Source organism: Spinacia oleracea, chromosome 4 (genome assembly GCF_020520425.1).
Source record: "Spinacia oleracea cultivar Varoflay chromosome 4, BTI_SOV_V1, whole genome shotgun sequence".
In the NCBI taxonomy this organism is placed as follows: Eukaryota; Viridiplantae; Streptophyta; class Magnoliopsida; order Caryophyllales; family Amaranthaceae; genus Spinacia; species Spinacia oleracea.
This window is the reverse complement of record NC_079490.1, coordinates 68541417-68556861: the sequence shown is the minus strand read 5'-3', so window position 1 is coordinate 68556861 and position 15445 is coordinate 68541417. Positions and strand designations below refer to the sequence as shown.

The 15445-nt window shown below is 41.5% G+C and overlaps 1 pseudogene; it reads right to left on the bottom strand.

Moving 5' to 3' along the window:
- Positions 1-15023: 15023 nt before the first annotated feature.
- Positions 15024-15124, bottom strand: LOC130460450 (uncharacterized; annotated as a pseudogene).
- Positions 15125-15445: the final 321 nt, after the last annotated feature.

Sequence of the window (15445 nt, the reverse complement as noted above, 5' to 3'; positions counted from 1 at the left end):
CACGATTTGATGTTTGATGCCTGGTACAGAAAACCGTAGCAGCAAAGGACGTGCAATCAGCACGGGAGACCGCACGCGCTGAAGATTCCTGCGCATGCAGCAGGCAGCGCGGGGCGCTGAGCTCGGCGTTCGACGCGGGGCTGCGCTATATAAGCGCCCCTTGTTGTGCCATTTGAGGAGCAATCCCTAATTCTCTTGCTTTCTTTTCTCTCTCAAAGGTCTTCCCTTGGTCTTGCTCTTGCCTTGTCCATGTAAGTATTTCATGTTTTGCTTATGAAATAAATTCTAGGATTTCATGTAGTTTTGATTTTTTTGCACTTTGAAATGATGATTGTACGATAGTAGGCTTCTTGAATCTTGTAGAAAATTGTTTGATAGCCACTCGAACTTGAACTGTTGGAACTTGTAACGTAGTCTTGAATTTTTGAATTTTTGAAATTTTTTCTTGAACTTATATCTGCTTTGGCATGGGTAGCCTAGGAGTTGATGTAGAACTTGTATACCTGTCTTTGGCATGGGTAGCCTAGGCGTTGGTGTAGAACTTGTATACGTGCTTTGGCATGGATAGCTTAGGCGTTGGTGTAGAGGTCCCTGGTTGGGTCTGTACCGCCGCTGGGATTTTTTTAATTTTGACTTTTGTGCGGGCTAGTATAGGATAGCCCCCAGCTTAGAATCTTGATGTTTTGTATTTTTGAATTTTGACTTTTGTACGGGCTAGTATAGGATAGCCCCTAGCTTAGAATCTTGATGTTTTGTATTTTTCTTTCGTTGGCACTGGTTGGAGTCCTTCTGATCTAGTGTTCCGATCGGACTTTCATTTTTGTCAGCGGCCTCGCGCTGGCTTGGTGAATCTTGTACTGTGCTTTGAATTTGTGTTAATTTCGGGTCAATTTGTTGAAGATTCATGCTGAAGATTCCAAAAGCCGCAAGCCGCGCAAATTCAAGCAGTCTGAATCAACACTCGGATCATTTCGGGTTAATTTCGGGTCAATTTGTTCAAAATTGAAAGCATTCTAGTCCTAGATCGGCGCCCTAAGTCGAGTCAGCATATGCATGGGCAAGAGTTGAATATACTTTCAGTTGTGCTTTTTCTAACCAAAAAACCTCAGTCAAAGTGGGGGCATATAGTGGGTATGTACACCCGAAAAAATGGGCAATTTATTTTTCTAGTATCAGCATATGCATGAGAAAGAGTTGAATATACTTTGACTTGCGCTTTTTCTAACCAAAAAACCTCACTCAAAGTGGGGGCTTATATTGGGTATGTATACCCGAAAAAATGGGCAAATGTTTTTCATTTTCCATGCATACATGTAGCCACAAATTTCAAAAGCACACACAACACATACGAGATCCAAATTCAAAGCATACAAAATCCAAATTCGAACCATACAAATCCAAATACAAATACAACTACAAATATCCATACAAATATCATCATACAAAAGCCCAACCAAGGCAAATCTAGGACTCTATACCATGCAGGATCAGTCTGAGTCATCATCAGCCGCAATGTCAATCACAGGCCCCTTGCCCCTGTTCCGGCTCATATACCGCTCCAGATCCTGGTCTAGCTCTGTCCCATGGGGTAGCTGGATCCTGCTCTGAATTACAAAGGGTACCAGAAGGCCGCTGGTCTCCCTGCTGATAGGGGGAATGCTGATAAGGCTGCTGGGACATCATAAACCGAGCTGCATCTCAAGATCATAGGCCTGGTGCCTCCGATCCATCTCATACCAACAAGCCCAAGGATCCGCGCTCCAAGGTTGGGAGCTGCTCGCTCCTAAATTGACAGCAGGGGGAGGCGTGAAAGGCATCTGGCTGCCCATACCTCCAGCAGAGTACGAACGCCTGGTAGGCCCATCATATGTAAAGGAAACAGCTCTCCTATCAGCATGCGAATTCCTCTGACGGGCACCAGCACTAGTACCCGGGCACTAACCTAAGCTCTGCCCGGCCCGCTCTCTCGAAGTATCTACCGGGGGACCCTTATCCGCATAATCCCTGCGACCTCGACGACGCTCCTATACAAGATTCAAAATCCATGTACAATTTTCAAGAATACAAAACCTCACAGTCAATGAATGCACCTCTTTGTCCCGGCCAGTAAGCTTCTTGGTCAAATTGACGCAATGCCTCTTCAGTGAGTCAATCACAAGCATCCAGGGATGGACTCTCACCCGAGGCGCCTGCTGTAGACACCTACTTTTGTCCCCATTCTTGAAAGGGAAGGTTCGATGATGAGAACATAAATCTCCACTTGGCAACGCATCTCCTATAAAATAACGAATCTCAATCACCCTTTCATTTCAGCCAAAACTGCTATTTATAGAAACCTGCTAAGAATAGTACCTGCCGTAAGAAGTAGTTGTTGAAAGTGGCAAAGTCATAAAAGATAGAAATCTGTCAGAATTAGGTGTTGCACTCCAACATAAGTCCTAAGAGAGATAGAATTGGAAAATGGAATTCTATTCCTGCTATAATTCAAAAATAAGAGTTACGTATTAATTAAATTCCTAACGGACCTAGAGTTCGTAACGGGCCCAGACGCATTCCGTCATAAGTTAATACGCACTAAGGAACTCGGATAAGTCTGAAAAGCTCCGTGTTTAAGAGTCCAAATCTGACAAAAAGGATCGGCCCAGATCCTATTTTCAACGCCTGGGTCTGGGCGCTGAAATCTTCGGCGCCCAGCCCTTGGCGCTGAAAATACCTGGGGCCGTGTCGTCTCCGAATTCTTTTTGGATTCGTATTCTAAAAACCTATCTTTCCAAAAACTCTTTCCTTATAAATACAGCCTCAAAACCGACGTGAACACAACACACAATTCCATAACCTGAGTATTGACTCTAGCCTTAAGCCTAGCCTCACGCTGCGAAATTGATCCGGAGTTCTGTTGCAATTGACCCAAAAGTCGAACAAAACGCATCCTGTCCCTTGTAGCTGATGAATTAAGCCTAAATACTGGAACACTACTTAGAAACCCGAGATTCGTTAAATAAAAGGAGAAATAGCAAAGCCAAGTGGTTAGTTTTCTGAGAACCGTAACGCACCTCTCAAGGGTGCGGTGTAATGTGTCCCTCATATGATTTAATCGCTTTCATCACCCTTTTATAAAATTGTCAAACTATTAACTTGATTGATCTATCACGCCTAATAAGATAATACCTTGGACAATTGAATTATCATGCTAGGTACCTTAAATCAATCTAAATAAGATAATCACGATCGATTTAGTATTATGTGTTGCATATTGCAAAAATCAATTCAGAATAGTTTAATAGTTTAACGCATGTCCCTTCAATTATTTATGCTGAGCTAATAAGGATAACCTGCCTCTGGAGTTATCGATGAGCACTCCTCTCGGTAGTTACAGTCCCCCGAACTCTCAATCTCTGCCCTGGGGTGTATGTTGAGCGATCCACAAACCAGGGATCACAAGGGAACCTATGGCCGTCGTAGTCGAACATAATTGCACTCCCTTTATGTCACGATAACCAGGTTTTGTCAGTTTTTCTCATTGTCGTTAAAAACTGAATGGCGACTCCTATATTACTAGTAGATTGGGTCTAAACTCACAGGAAATCTAACTACACTTGATCTGACGACGTCACGCCCACGAGGGACGAGGTCATGCATTAGCCTCGTGCTTTTTCGACCCCCTCACAGTGGCGACTCCACTGGGGATCGTTAATGAAATACTCGTGCTCGTAGGTAATCAAAATAGCCGAAGGGTGAAACGATCCTACTCCGCGTTTATTTCCTTATCAAGTTGGGACGACCTGAAAATCAGCATATTAATGTGAACGGACAGAACCGCATAACGAATCTCGGCTCCCTTGGCATGTTTCATCTCGGGACTTGGGACCAAGGATACCCATCGCCAACCGGGGGGTGCATACGCTTCGAATGTTGTCCACTCGGCACTTTTCGCTAGTAGTACACCCGTCCCAAACCCAATCGCTCGCCCACTAAGGTCCCTCTCATTGGTGCAAACCCCCTTGGCTTACATCGTGATTGGCCTCTGGGGACGAAATTCGTCTGTTGAATGCACTACCTCAACGGGGGCATGTGTTGGATCTACGATAGAAGCGGTACCAAGCCGGCGCAAATATTACCCATAGATTTTATTACGATAGAAGCCGGCGCAACTACTCGGAATTGCTTGAAATTTTGACACGATGGCACTGGGTATATTCTTGATCTATGGTAAAAATTTCAGATTTTTCCGATAATTATAAAACCTAATTTTGATTTTCCCCAATTCGTAGAATTTAGAACCCTAATTGATTTTTTAAATAATTTTGGTCTAATAATTCGGTTAATTGGGAAAGGGAATATGATTTCATGGGTCAGTGACTAATTTTAAAAATTATTGGATTAAAATTTTGAATGGTTTCGTTAATTTTAATCGCACTTAAACCTAATTATTAAAATCTGAAATTTAAATGTTAAAGAACGATTTAAAGTTTTGGATTTTATTATTTAAAAGTTCAAAATTTTCAAGTTGATTCATTCGTTCTTAAAAATTTGAATAATGTTAGCCTTGATTTAATATTTTACGAAATAGGATTGTCGTTAAATTTTATTAAATCGTTAAAAATCGTTGTTTTTCGAAAATAAAAATCGCAACCTTTTATGGAAAATAACATTAATGCAAAGTTTGTGAAATTAATTTATTTTTTTTAATTAAGTTGGTCCGTAGGCACGAAACAAAGGCACGAAGACAAGTGTGTGGTGGGCGTGTGGCTCGATGAGCCATGCGAGCTACCATGCGAGTGCCGAGCCGCAGCGACGCGGGCAGCAGCATGGACGCTGCGTGCCGCGCACGCTGGGCGAGGATGATGGGCGTGTGCTGCGCGCATAGCGAGGCGCGAGGCCTTGCGATGTGCAGTGATGCGCTGCGACGACGTCGAGCCAAGCACGCAGGGGCAGCAGCAGCTGCTGCGGGTGCGCGGGCTTTGCTCGTGCGCCTCGTAGGCCACACAGTGCTACGATGGGTTGGGCGCAAACCTAGCCCAAGCAAGCACATGACATTTTTTTTAAATTTGTTGGGCTTGACTTATTTGCATTAATTTGGGCTAACGGGATATTTAATTTAATATTTTATTTACTTGGGCCGGGCCGCGAGTTTTAATTTAATATTTCATAATTAATTATCCGGAATAATTATTGGTTTGAGTGGGAGCCACTAAATGAAATTAAAATGAAATAATTAATTTTAATTATTTTCGTAGGTCGCATTATTTTAATTAAATTCAATTTTAATTAGAATAAAGTCTAAGGATTAATAATTTGGAAATTGATTAATCTTTTAGGACGCGTTTATGTGAACATGAATTTTAATTAATTCACGTAAATACTTGCATAATTATATGGGCCATTCGTTTTAACATACGAATGGGTGAATGCATAGAATGTATATTTTATGTAATGCAGGTACTCCAAGTGACTAGTATGGCCAAGTTAGGATAGTTAAATACGGTCTGCGTACCGTTCTATCTTTGAATGTAAACTTTTAAATATGGTCTGCGTACCATGGAAATTTTGATGTAATTTTATTATTTTCAAGTATTTCTAAGTTTAGAACTTTAAGTTAGCATTTGAACGAAGATTCAAGACGATGCCAAGCTAACAAGGTGGTAATGAAGATTGGATGCTTCAAGACAAGATGTTTTGGGGCATACTAGTTCACCAAATATTTATGCATTTTGATATATATATATATATATATATATATATATATATATATATATATTTTATGCTTGAATGTATGTATGTATGTTTTGCATGAATAGGTTGTTTCATATGACTCGATTAGATTAAGTTCACTAAATAATCGAACCAACATAGAAACAACTAGGTCCAAAGTAATATTGAGTTTAAAAATTGCCTTCCAAATCAAGCACTTACAAAAATCTAAGGATCTAAGGTAGTAGGTTTACGCCAAAGCGAGGTGCTATTTTAGTTGTCTTAGGTGGTAAGGCATCCCAAAGGAGCACGTTGATTGTGGTTTCAACTCAAACAACAATGGCATTATGTTGTGGCAATGGGATAAATTATGGTATTAATTTCTTAACCAAGAGTAATTTGGAGATTACTAGCAATAGGCTTTGCTTACCTAGAATCTTAAACTACTTAAGACATGCCAAAACTGCTTAAGGATTTAGGACTTTTGGGGTCTTGGAATCATTTCATTCTTTTTGGACCATGTTTTTCTTTTTGCATGAATGAAATGTTTAATAGCTTTCATGATTGCATGCTAGCTTTTATTTCAAAGTTATTAAAGTTTATGAATGGTTATTTATTGCAAATTCTTTTCGATTGTAGTAATCAAATGGCCGCAAATAATAACACTTTCAACCTGCGTTCAATTCTCGACAAAGAGAAGTTGAATGGCAACAATTTCCTCGATTGGTAAAGGAACTTGCAAATAGTTCTTATGCATGAGGAAAAGGAATATGTCCTTGAGGAATATTTACCGGAAGAGGCTGGGCCGGAGGTAACTCAAGCTTCCCTTAATCGTTGGATCCAGGCCAACAGGGATGTCAAATGTGTGATGCTTGCATCCATGAGTCCTGAACTTCAGAAAACGTTCATTAACTCGGATGCTTACCAAATCATCTCGGAGTTGAAGAACATGTTTCAAGACCAAGCCAGAATAGAAAGATTCAAGACTCATAGGTTGATCCTTGAGACTAAGCTCAAGAAAGGAGAACCAGTGAGCCCACATGTTCTTAAAATGACTGGACTCTTTGAGAACATGAGAGCTCTAGATTTTGACGTCTCAAATGAAATGGCTATTGATATCATTCTCCATTCGCTTCATAGTGGATATGATCAGTTCAAGTTGAATTACAACATGAATAGCATGGAGAAAACTCTTACTGAGCTTCACGCTATGCTGAAAACCGCTGAAAAGACGCTCAAGCAAGAGAATAAGCACGAAATGCTTATGGTGCGTAAGGGCAAGAACTTCAAGAAATCAGGCAAGAATAAGGGCAAGAAGGGTAAGGGCAAGGCTGCACCCTCATCCAAGTCCAACGGCACCAGTTCTGGTAAACAGAAGAGGGTTACTCGTTCTCCTGCCGACTCTGAATGCTTCTACTGCAAGAAGAAGGGGCATTGGAAGAGGGATTGCTTGAAGAGAAAGGAAGATGAGAAGAATGGGAACGTTGCTTCTACTTCAGGTATGTATGTTATACATTGTAATATTGCTAATTCTACTTCTTGGGTATTAAATACTGGCTGTGGCTCACACTTATGTTCCAATTCGCAGGGACTAAGGAGAAGTAGAAAGCTTGATAAAGGCGAGATGGATCTACGCGTGGGAAATGGAGCACGGATTGCTGCATTAGCCGTAGGATCTTATTTTATTTCTTTGCCTAATGGTTTTGTTCTGGAACTAGAAAACTGTTACTATGTTCCTAGTATCACCAGAAACATTATTTCCGTTTCAAGTTTGGATTCTAAAGGTTTTAGTTTTTAATTTAAAGACAATATTTGTTCTTTTGCTTTGAATGGAATGTTTTATGGTTCAGCACAACAAGAAAATGGTCTATATGTGCTAGATACGAGCAAACACATTTATAACATAAATACCAAAAAGGCTAAAACTAGTGATTCAGATCTCACATTTCTGTGGCATTGTCGATTAGGCCATATAAACACAAAGCGCATAGAAGTACTTCAACAGAAAGGAATTCTAGAATCATTCGACTTAGAGAAGATTGATCAATGCGAATCTTGTTTACTTGGCAAAATGACAAAGCAACCTTTCTCAAAGGTGGAAGAAAGAGCAAGCGAACTACTATGGCTAATACATACGGACGCATGTGGGCCTATGAGTACGAAAGCTAGAGGTGAGTTCAGCTATTTCATAACGTTTACGGACGATTTCAGTAGATATGGCTACATTTACTTAATGAAACACAAGTCTGAATCGTTTGAGAAATTCCGAGAATTTCAAAAATGAAGTAGAGAATCAACATGGCAAGAAAATCAAAGCTCTAAGATCGGATCGAGGAGGTGAATATCTTAGCCACGAGTTTGATGACCATCTAAAAGAATGCGGTATTCTTTCTGAATTGACTGCTCCAAGGACACCTCAATGAAATGGAGTGTCGGAACGGAGAAACAGGACCTTACTCAATATGGTCAGGTCAATGATGGGTCAGGCCGAACTTCCTTTACAGTTCTGGGGACATGCATTGCAAACTGCAGCACTCACACTGAATCGTGCTCCGTCAAAAGCTGTTGAAAAGACTCCATACGAATTATGGACTGGGAAACTTCAAAAGTTGTATTTTCTGAAGATTTGGGGTTGCGAAGCATATGTCAAGCGATTAATTTCGGACAAGCTACAACCAAAATCTGACAAATGTTTCTTCGTTGGGTATCCAAAAGATTCAAAGGGGTATTATTTCTACAACAAGTCAGACAACAAGGTTTTCGTTGCTCGTGACGGTGTCTTTTTGGAAAGAAATCATATTTCCAAATTGACAAGTGGGAGAATAATAGACCTCGAAGAGATTCGAGACGAACAACAAACTATGAACTCTTTAGAAGCAGTTCAGGTTGATGAACCTCCAAGGTCTTTAGAAGAGCCAGTGGGAGTAGTTCCTCAAAACGTTGTTGCCCCTCGTAAGTCAAGTAGAACTATTTTTCAGCCGGACAGATGGACAGGCGTCCTCTTGACTGAAAACTTAGAGGTTCTCATATTGGATAGTGATGAACCTATGACTTACAAGCAAGCTATGACGAGCCCGAGCTCCACTAAATGGTTAGAGGCCATGAAATCTGAAATAGACTCCATGTCTGAAAATCAAGTCTGGGATTTGGTTGATTTGCCGGATGGGTTCACACCTATCGGATGCAAATGGGTCTTCAAGTTGAAGAAAGACAAAGACAGAATTGTATACATATACAAGGCTAGATTGGTAGCAAAAGGTTACATGCAAGTTCACGGCGTTGACTACGATGAAACCTTTTCTCCAGTCGCGATGCTTAAGTCTATTCGGATAATCCTTGCAATTGCCGCTTTTCATGACTATGAAATATGGCAAATGGATGTCAAAAATGCCTTATTGAATGGTGTTCTTGAAGAGACTGTGTTTATGACGCAACCGGAGGGTTTTGTCGATCAAAAGAACTAAGGAAAGGTATGCAAGCTTAAGAAGTCCATCTACGGACTAAAGTAGGCATCAAGGAGTTGGAATAAACGATTTTATGAAGCAGTCAATAAGTTTGTCTTCATCAAGAATCAGGACGAATCTTGTGTATACAAGAAGGTCAGTGGGAATAAAATTGCATTCCTAGTCTTGTATGTTGATGACATACTGCTTATTGGAAACGACATTCCTATGTTGGAGTCTGTAAAGACTTGGCTTGGAAAGTGTTTCTCAATGAAGGACTTAGGAGAGGCACAGTACATATTGGGCATCAAGATCTATAGGGATAGATCTAAGAGGATGATTGGACTAAGCCAAAGCACTTACATTGACAAAGTGTTAGCTAGATTCAATATGATGGAAGCCAAGAGAGGCCATCTACCCATGTCACATGGCACATATCTAAGCAAGAATCAGTGTCCCAAAACATCTGATGAGCGTAGAAAGATGAGTGGAATTCCATACGCTTCGGCTATTGGATCCATCATGTATGCTATGATTTGTACAAGGCCGGATGTTTCGTTCGCACTTAGTGCAACGAGCAGGTACCAGTCAGAACCAGGTGAGGCACATTGGACTGCTGCCAAGAACATCCTAAAGTACCTGAAAAGGACTAAGGATCAGTTTCTGCTTTATGGTGGTACAGATGAGTTGATTGTTAAGGGATATACGGACGCAAGCTTTCAAACCGACGGAGATGATTTCAGATCATAGTCTGGGTTTGTGTTCTGCCTCAACGGCGAAGCAGTAAGCTGGAAAAGTGCTAAGCAAAGCACTATTGCGGATTCTACAACTGAAGCCGAGTACATTGTTGCCTCAGAAGCAGCAAAGGAAGCTGTTTGGATTCGGAAGTTCATCGGAGAACTTGGGGTTGTCCCCTCCATTAAAGGACCAGTGGCTTTGTATTGCGACAATAGCGGAGCCATTGCCCAGGCAAAGGAGCCTAGGAGCCACCAGAAGTCCAAGCACGTACTGCGGCGATTTCATATACTTCGAGAGATCGTTGAAAGAAAAGAAATCGAGATTTGCAAGGTTGGAACTGACGACAACGTCGCGGATCCATTGACTAAACCGTTGCCACAAGTGAAACACAACGCACATGTAGCAACCATGGGAATCAAGTATGTTGGAGAATGACTTTGATTTTCTAAGTATTGTTTTAGAACATCTTTTAGATCTATGTTTAAAACAATTGGTTTAACCATTTCATATTTATGAAATTTATTATTTCATATTCATTTAATTTTGGTTTAGTATTAAATGATAAGTTCATGTGATTCAAATCATTCAAATGGGATGTCAAGATGGATTTTTCGACAAAGAAACACCCATAAGGGTGAACTTGAATATTGAAGTCACAAAGGATCCCTAATCCAGGTCATTGAAAGGTGGACGACCAATGACTAATGAAGATTAGATTGCAAGTAGATTACTTAGTTCTGTTTCTTGAACTAGAGTGACTGGATGTCAGAATCTTTTGCATAGATACTTATTGGATCTTGTATCGGATTGACCATGAGAACACTTTAAGAGATTAAAGTCATGTCATATGTAGTTCTCATTAATGGTGATTAGAAACCGTTCCTCAGAACATGAGCGATTATGTCTGCTCGTTTGAGAATTAGTTCGCTTTGATGCTCGCTAAACGTCGCACTGTAAAAGGAGGCTATAAAAGCAGTTATTGGGTGTACTATGAATCAAAGTGAGGGTTCATAGATTGCAAGAATGGATTTTCCTCCTATCTTTGATAGAATATGGTGTTGTTGTGTAACAAGGCCTCTCAGAGAGTTAGATACTGTAAAATGCATGGCCGTGCTCAGAATGGTAATGCTTAACCTTCTGCAAAAGTTTAACAGTTGAGCTCTGCAATCCGAGAAACACTTCTGGACCTAATAAGGATGGCTTGGATCTTACCTTATGTTCATTAAGTAACACTAAGTGACAAAGGAATGTGAATGCACACTTGTCTGAATGACAAGTGGGAGACTAAAGGAAATATGTCCTTCACCCAAGGTGCATTAAGTCTAATACCAAGGTTCAGATTAATTGCGAACAATTAATTCAGTGAGATCAAGTGATCGGAACAGCTAGCTAGAGCAATGCTTCCGATCAGTGAGTTCTAATGAATATTAAGCTCACAACTTACTCTTGACTGAAACTACAAGGTCACACCAATGACACGTAACATATCACCGGATTAAATGAATCGGAAATTCATTTAATAGCTTTTCGGGAATTAGTTTTGGAAAACGTATTATATGATACGACCTTGCATCGGAATCATATATCGTATCGCGAATATTCGTAAGCTAGGCGAAACGAATAAATCGTATCGTACGACGGTGATTCGTCGTATACGAAACGATAAATAATATCTGGAACGATATTAAGTCGCGACTACAAAGAGCAGCCCACGAGCCGAATGCGCGAGGCACTTAAGGCCCATGGGCGCTCGGCACGTAAGCAAGGCAAACCACACGACAGCGCTGGCCCATGGCCGAGCAACTGCGCGTGTGTGCGCGCGGGCCAAAGCAACGACACAGCAACAGCTGCGCGCGGCCCACGGCCCAGCACGCTGTGTGTTCGTATGTGTTGCGCGGACTTGCTGGCCGGTTGTGGCCCTTGTGGCTTGGCCGGTTAGCAAGGTTATGTTTATAACCTTCTAACCCAAGTTTTCCAACAACACAATTCACACATACTCAAACCCTAGAGTCTCAGAGAACCCTAATTCTCTATGTGCCTCCAAAGTGAGTTCTTCCCAAAAGCAAACTATCTTGATCGATTTTCTAAGCTACGATAATCAAGATGGATCTGATCGTGTCGGTGAACCAAGTAGAGGAACGACAAGTGGAGTTCTAAGTTCGTGTTCGTTGACAGATTATTGTGGAAAACACGCTTCAAACGTAAGTATGCTTAATCTGTGCTTTATACATGCTTCCTGGCTTTGGGGATTTTTTTCGCACATGTTATTATGTTTAACTGTATTCCCCTACAGGAAGCTCGTGCTGGATCGAGCCGTGGAACTGGTGTTACTGGCCGTTTTGCAGTTCGCCCTCTCTTTCCGAGGCGATGGGAGGAGGCTGATCCTTTGGGGAGGCTTGCGGCTCTCTTCAATGATAAAACCGAGATTGCTGGTCCTGATGGTACGACAGTCGATGGGACTTGGTTGGTGAATGCGAGGAAAGGGCATTACTATCGCCTGACCGAAGATTTGTACGGCATCCTGTATGCCTTGGGCTACTGGTGCGAGCTTCCGACCCAGAAGAATGCGAGGGTGACTTGTCCTCCTCCTGATTATATTGCTGTGTACCTTCATCACTTTGACTACGGGCTTCGGTTCCCTATGGATCCGTTCATTGCTCGCGTGCTGGAGGAGTACAACATTTGTTTGGCTCAGTTGATGATGAGCGACATTTATGTCGCTGTTAGCTTAGGATTTTATGTTAGTTTTTATACTTTTTTATAGTTTTTATAGCTTTTTGTGTGAATTTTATAATTTTCATTCCATCTTGTGCTTTATAGGTGATTATGATGAAAAGTGATGGAAAACAAGTAGAATCAAGCCAAAACAGGGCTTGTGCGATCGAGTGATGGTTTGTGCGCCCGAATAGAGGAGTGCAAATGGGCACAAGGAATATCCAGTTCTGTGCGATCGAACGTGCTCTGTTGTTCGGTCGCACAGGATTGATTTTTGGAGTCAGAATGTCTCTAATTTGGGATGCGATCGCAGAGCATACTATTCGACAACACAGGTTTTGTGCGACCGAACGTGCTCTGCTGTTCGGTCGCACAGGTTTGGTTTTTGGAGGCAGAATGTCCCTAATTTGGGATGCAACCGCACAAGGTTATCAACTCGACCGCACAAGAGTTGTGCGCCCACACAAAGCCTTTCGTTCGAGCGAATCATGCTGCAGAGGAATTATGAGCCAAAGAAACCCCATTCGACCGAACAGGGTTCTTCGTTCGGTCGCACATGACGAAGGAAATGTTCTTCGCTGCCTTCGCTCGCACAGGACCCAGTGTTTGCTCGAATGACTCTTTTACGTTCGGTCGCACAAAGGGTCTGTGCGACCGAATGGCTGTGCGTGCTGCTCTTATTCGAATTTTGGCTTCTATTTGGGGAAACTTATAAATAGATTTTTCGATTATTTTGTTAAGGGTAGAATTTTAGTTGATAATTTTAGATTCTCAAAGTTAGTTTTTCAGCATTTCTAGAGAGAGAAACTCTCCTCCATTGAAGCATCAATTTGTAATTCTCTAAACTCTTCTTCTAATTTTGTGCAATTCAATTCAATTTCTTAATTCTTGCTTTTGTTGTGATTGTTGATTGTTCTATAATTCCTCAAATTCTTGAATTCTTCTTGATTTTACTTAGTTACTTTGATCCTTAATTCTCTTGTTGATTGTTCAATTGATTGTTCTAGTCTTTGATTTTCTCTTCCTAATCCTTCAATTTCATGCTTGCTAGTGTAGAATTAATGGATTTCTTGATTTCTAGAATGGCTAGTGAGTAGATTTAGGTTAGGGAAAGGGGAGAATCTAGGGGCCTAATTAGGGGAATTTGATGATTTAATTGATTAATGATTGATGTGATTAAATTGATTTAGTGCTAGGATTTTCCATGATCAATTGAGTAGTAGTTGCAAATGCTAGTTGATTGAGTTAGATTGGAATGTATGATTTAGGTTTGGCAAGACATTGTGAGCCTAATTCATGCAAGTCAATGATAGTTCCTATTATATGCAAGCTAATCTAGCCTAAGACTATGCGAAAGCTTTTCTATAGGCTAGGTTGCTTCGCGTGCTCTATCCGAGAGGTGGCGAGTACGTCATTAGTTTTCATTCCCCTATGTGCTATTTCATTGCATCATTCATGATTACTATATGGTAGTTCATTTCCCCCGATTTCCCTAGACTATCCCCAACTCCCTAACGTTTAGCTTCCTTGATTCAATCTAGTTTAATTGTTAGTTTAGCTTCATAGTGATAACTAAAATCAAACCTCTTGTTCGAACTAGCTTGACATTTAAACTCGAGAACCATCGTTTCTTTGGGATGATCCCTTTACTTGCCACTATAATTCATATAGTTGGTTGGTCTAGTGGTTCTATAAATTTTGTTTGATTGTGGCGTTGATCTTTCAACGACGGAAAAATGCCCTATCAAAATGGCGCCGTTGCCGGGGAACGGTTGTTGTTTTTGAGTTTAAGTTGAGACTAATTCATTAATAGAAAATACAAAAACATTGCAATTTCGCTTAGCTTTCTTTTTCCTTGGCATTGCTCACGGTTTTTCTTGAGTTTGTATGCTTGTTAGGGGACGTGCTCGTCCAAGGACCCTCCATCCTCTTGACCTCGAATTGGAGAGGACACTTAGGAGACTAAGGCGTGTACGGTCTAGCTCATCAAGCCATAACAGATTCGAATCGTTGAGTGTTGGTGAGGAACAACAAGAGAGTGAGCAAGTTTTTGAGAACATGGCGCTCCTGGTTAAGAACTTTGGAATACCGGGGGCATTCGAAGCAACGTGTGGTATTCAAGCCCCCACAACGGGTGCCAACAACTTTGAGATCAAGCCCGCCTTGATCAATTTGGTCCAAAGCAACCCCTTTTGTGGGAAGAGTAATGAATCACCTCACGAACATCTCAAACAATTCGAGTACTATTGTGACACAATCAAGCACAATGGTGTCACATCGGATTACGTGAGGTTGACATTGTTTCGGTTCTCTCTACTTGGGAGAGCAAGTGATTGGCTTGACAAGGAGGTCAAGCCCAACTCACTTCGCACTTGGACCGAGGTGACGAGTGCATTCTTAAACAAGTTCTATTCGCAGGGGAAGACGGCGGAGTGTCGCCACAAGATTCAATCCTTTGAGCAAAGGCGAGATGAATCACTCTTCGAAGCTTGGGATCGTTTTAAGGAGCACCGAAGGGAATGCCCACACCATGGGATCCCTAAATGGTTGTTGCTTCAAATATTCTACTTGGGGTTGAGTCCAAGTTCGAAGACAAGTCTTGATGCGGGCGTGGGAGGCCCCATCATGAACAAAACTGAGGATCAAATAGAGGAAATCATTGAGGATGTAGTTCAAAACTACCAATCTTGGCATGTAGGCACAAGGAATTATGATGGGAAAGGTAGGAGTGAAGATGCTAAGGGTTCGGTGTACGCCATAGAGCAAGCACGGATGATAGAGAAGCTTACCTTGCGATTGGAGAAGCTCGAAAACACACCAAGCCAACCGCCATCACCGTCTACAATTCCACCTCCCTC